Genomic DNA, 5,000 nt, shown 5'->3' on the forward strand with positions numbered 1-5,000 from the left:
GCACAAGGGCTTTCCACGTAGAATCATATCATGCCCTATCTACTGCACTCTAGATTAATGATAACGATTCATTTTTTTTATATATATATAAATATATAAATATCTATTCATCTATTTTTTTTTTTTTTTCACGGTTTCACGTGAATATTCGATGGCAAATGTTTAGACATTCTGTATCGAGGCAAATACTTCGAAATTCTAGTAAAACACAAGGTGTACATAGATCTCGATGGTAAGCATAAAGTCATTTGATCAAGTTTATTTGGAATCTTATAAATGTTATAAATGTTTATTATTGCGACATTGCCTTATTACATCATCTTATGTATTTATGTTTATGTGTGTGTGTGTAGGTGTGTATGATGACATGATATATCCAGTTCACTTTTTACTATTCGTTATTATTTAGCTACATTGCTAAGACTTGATTTCTAAAACGCCTTTTATCTCGTAACATTTCACTTATCTCTTCCCCACCCCCCACCCCCCACCCAAAAAAAAAAAAGAAGAAAAAAAATCGAAAATTTTATTTAACATTCCTTTACTTTCTCTCGGCATTGCACTTTGCACATAACACATCAACGGAACCACTATCACTACCACAACATTCGGCAATCCATGTGGTTCTGGCATGATGGCGTTATCGGAAAGCTTCCTCGAGAGTTACGATGGTGTCCGATTTTTAGCGTAATTCCTAAACGACGGTGGAGGTTATCGCTCTCGCATTATCTCTTCCAATTATCTTATTTCCGCCTTGTCTCCGTCGGGGCTCATGGCGTGTTCAGCCCGGGATCAAGTTATACATCGTGGTCTTGCGTGTGGTATTTTCCGAGCTCGTTCTCTGCATCTCGTAACGCGTGTTCACTGACCATGTTGAAATGTGTGAATTCTGCGTCATCTCGAGAAGGTTCACGGGGCATACCATATGGCATATCTATGCTTGTATCATTACCTCGCGTGTTAATGTTGCAGATATCGCGAATAGATTATGAAAAGGAACGGGAGCATGATAACAGTGGTATATATATATAACCATAATGGCTACCCAGGTTTCGTCAGGGATAGCGCGATGGTTCGATTGGGAAGGCTTCGGGAATCAGAGGCTCACATTATCCTCGTTGCGTAGTTTGTCTGAAGTACCCCATGGCTTCTCGTTCATTGTTGTGGGCACAGATAGAGTACGCTATAATTCATAGCCTTAATCCGTGGCCTAACGTGAACTACCCCATTGGAGAACATTAGACTCTTCATGGTCGTATCAATAAACAATAAACTTCAGTACAATAAACTTCGTATCAGTGGAAGTACACAAGTATCTACACATATTCATAATACAAAGGCTATCCATCATACAAAGGCTATCTATAAAACGTTCGAACTTAATATCTTAATATAAACTAAAAGTTAGAGATACTAGGGGTCTTTTGAGAAGCTTCAAGGAACTCTCCAAGACAGAAACGAGAGCGCGTACTCCAGTTTAGTGGTCGTAAAGATGATATCTGGAAGGAAGCAAATTGTTACTGCTTGTAAGTTTTCTACAGAGTTTCTACAGAGAGATGCAGGACGACTAGATAATGATGGTTAACGTGGGAAGACTATCTAAGAAAATACACTTATATATCTGTATATATAAATACATATGTTTGTGTAGCTATGTATATATGGATATAGGTTTTCAGCCCAATAATAACAATATATATATAAATATATATATACATATATATTATATATATGTATATATAATAAATATATATACATATACCTAAATACATACATACATACATATATATATATATATATATATATATATATATACACACACACACACATACGGATTTGTTCTCTATATATATATCTTTCTCTCTGATTCTCTCTCTTTCCATCCCCCCATCTCCTTCCTTCACTACCTCTCCCTTTCCCTTTTCTTCCTTCCTAATTCCTAGACATTCGCATTCCTGCAAATTTACGACCGTCACGGTAGCAAGTACGATACTTCATATCCTATACACTATCAAAAACTTTATCGACGAAATACACTTCATCTAAAACTTCTATCGTCCATTTAAAGATCACTCATTCCAAGAGATCTGTTCCTCCAACGTCCATTCCTCTCAAAGTTTTTCCTGAATTTTGTTTTTCCTTCAAGACGAATTAAAGGCTTCTTTTCCTGCCTGTCGATTTCATTACGGAATTTAGGAATGGCCTTTTCCTCCTCCATTCCGGTCCTGGCTTATGCATTATTAGAAATGAAACTTCCCTTTATTGAGGCGGTAACTGTGCAGGGAAGATGATAGGCAGTTATAAGGGAGGGGAAAGGGGAGGGAAGAGGGAGAACGAGAGAGAAACAGAGGTAGAAATAAGTTGATAGATAGATAGATAGAAAACAGACAAGATAGATAGGGAGACAGATAGATAGATAGATAGAGATAGAGACAGAGACAGAGAAAGAGATAATCATAGAGAAAGAGATAGAGACATAGATAAAAATAGAAACAGAAACAGAGATAAAGATAGAGAGAGAATTCATTTTAACTGTGATAAAGATTACAACAAACAGAAACATCAAAGAAATCTGAGCAAAAGATATCACATTAAGAAAACAGAGAAAACAAAGAAAATAAACCTTCTATTGCAGGACGGAAAAAAAGGTTGCAGAAAAGACTCAAGAAATCCGTTTCCCGACTTTGCTGCAGGAAACATGTGAACGTTCGAAAAATATGTTGCTGGGAAACTGCATTCAATTTGCATGGGGGGAGACGAACAATAAAAGAAAGGAAGGAAAAGGAAGCTAAATGCAAATAAAATAATAAATAAGAAAAAAAAAGGTTAAAATACGACAGGCATATGAAAGGAAATTATCAATAAGGGAAAGGAAGAAGATGAAGAAAATAAATGAATGTAGATTTGTTTTGGTAAGAAATTAATTGGTAGTTAATATAATTAGTAAAATAAAATAAAATAACAGAAGATACCTGAATAACTGTCATCCATAGCCAACTTGTAAGGCAAACATTAGCAAAAGATAAATATTTAAAGAAAATGGATATGTGTAAATACAAATAGAAAGATTAAAGATATATGAAATAAATAAATCATGTAGATTTCATAATTATAATTTGCTTTAGAAGAAAAATACCAATAAAAAACATTCTACTACTGCCATTATCAGTACTAGCGGTAACAACAGCAATAATAATAATAATAATAATAATAATAAAAATAATAGTAATAATAGTAATAATAATAATAATAATAATAATAATAATATTAACAATGATAATTATAACAACAATAATAATAATAATAATAATAATAATAATAATAATAATAATAATAATAACAATTAACAATAAAAAAATAATAGTGATGATAACAACAAAAATAATAATAACAATGATGATGATAACAATAATAATAATTATAATAATGATAATATTAATGAGGATGAAAATGATAGAAATAATTAAAATAATAACAATGAAAATTATGATGATAATAATAATAATAGTAGTAATAACTGTAATTATTATAACAGTGATAACAAAACCATTGATAATGATTAAGGCAAAAATAATGTTGATAATGATGAGAAAGATGGTAAGGACAATAATAATGATGATAATGATAATGATAACAATAATAATAATTGTTATTAAAATAATAATAACAACAATAATAAAAACAATAATAATGAAAATTATGATAATATTTATGATAATAATATTTATGATAATAATATTATTGATAATAATAATAATTATGGTAATAATAATGGTGATAATAATGATAATGATAGTTATAGTAATGATATTTATAATACTAAAATAACAATAATAATGATAATAACAATGATAATAATAATAATGATAATAAAAGTGATAATATGAAGAATAACAGTAATAATAATAGTAACAACAATAATAACAAGAATGGTGATGAGGGTAATACTAGTAATAATAGGAATTATAATGATAATAATAATAATGATAATGATAATAATAATAATGATAATGATAATAATAATAATGATAATGATAATAATAATAATGATAATGATAGTAATAATAATAATAGCAATAATAATAATGATGATAAAAATTGTAATAGTATTTATGATAATCATAATAATAATGATAATCATAAAACTAATAATAATAACAACAACACCAATAATAATGCTAATAGTAGTAACAATACTGACGACACTAATGCTTATCATCGTAATAACACCACCACTACCCCAAACAATAATGATAATAATAAAACAACAACAACAATAGCAAGAGTAACAACAAAAAGCAGATGAAAAGAAAATTTATGTAACGTCACGAACACCCCGATGTGTACAATACTACCACCTGATTACATTTTCTGACATGTTCTTGTCTCACGCCATTCTTGAACCCCAGAGATGTAATTTAGAGATCCATAAACACTATATGAGACTGTTTCCCTTACTCCACCCCCTCCCCGGCCCCCTCCTACCGGCACCTTCCTTATTTCCTTTTTTTGTGTCCCCTTTTTGTTTCCTTCTTCCTCTCCTTTATCTCTTCCATTTCTTCTCTAATCCTTTTTTTTTTTTCTTTTACTTCTTTCTCTTTGTTCCTTTCTCTCGATCTCTGGTCTTTCTCATCAACACGTTTTACTTTTCTTTTTTTTTTCCCTGACCAGTTCTTCTCTTCCCTTACATTAGCATGTCTCTCCTTTCCCCCACCCCTCACACCTTATACTAATACTTCTCCCCTCTCTTCCCTTATCCTTGCAAGTTTCCCTTATCTTCCCTTACACTAGCACGCCCCCCCTATCTCTCCCCTCGCCTGCCCCTTTCCCTTCTTTTCCCTTATTCTAACTACTCTCCCCTCTTCTATCATCCCCCTCACAATCATGCCTCCCCTACCATTCCCCTCACCGTGTCTCCCCCTTTTTCCCCTCGACAACACGTCCCTCTCGCCCTTCCACGCAGGTAATGTGGCTAGTACGAGGGAAAACTGCCCTGGGAA

This window comes from Penaeus chinensis, chromosome 11 (assembly GCF_019202785.1).
Source record: "Penaeus chinensis breed Huanghai No. 1 chromosome 11, ASM1920278v2, whole genome shotgun sequence".
NCBI classification, from domain to species: domain Eukaryota; kingdom Metazoa; phylum Arthropoda; class Malacostraca; order Decapoda; family Penaeidae; genus Penaeus; species Penaeus chinensis.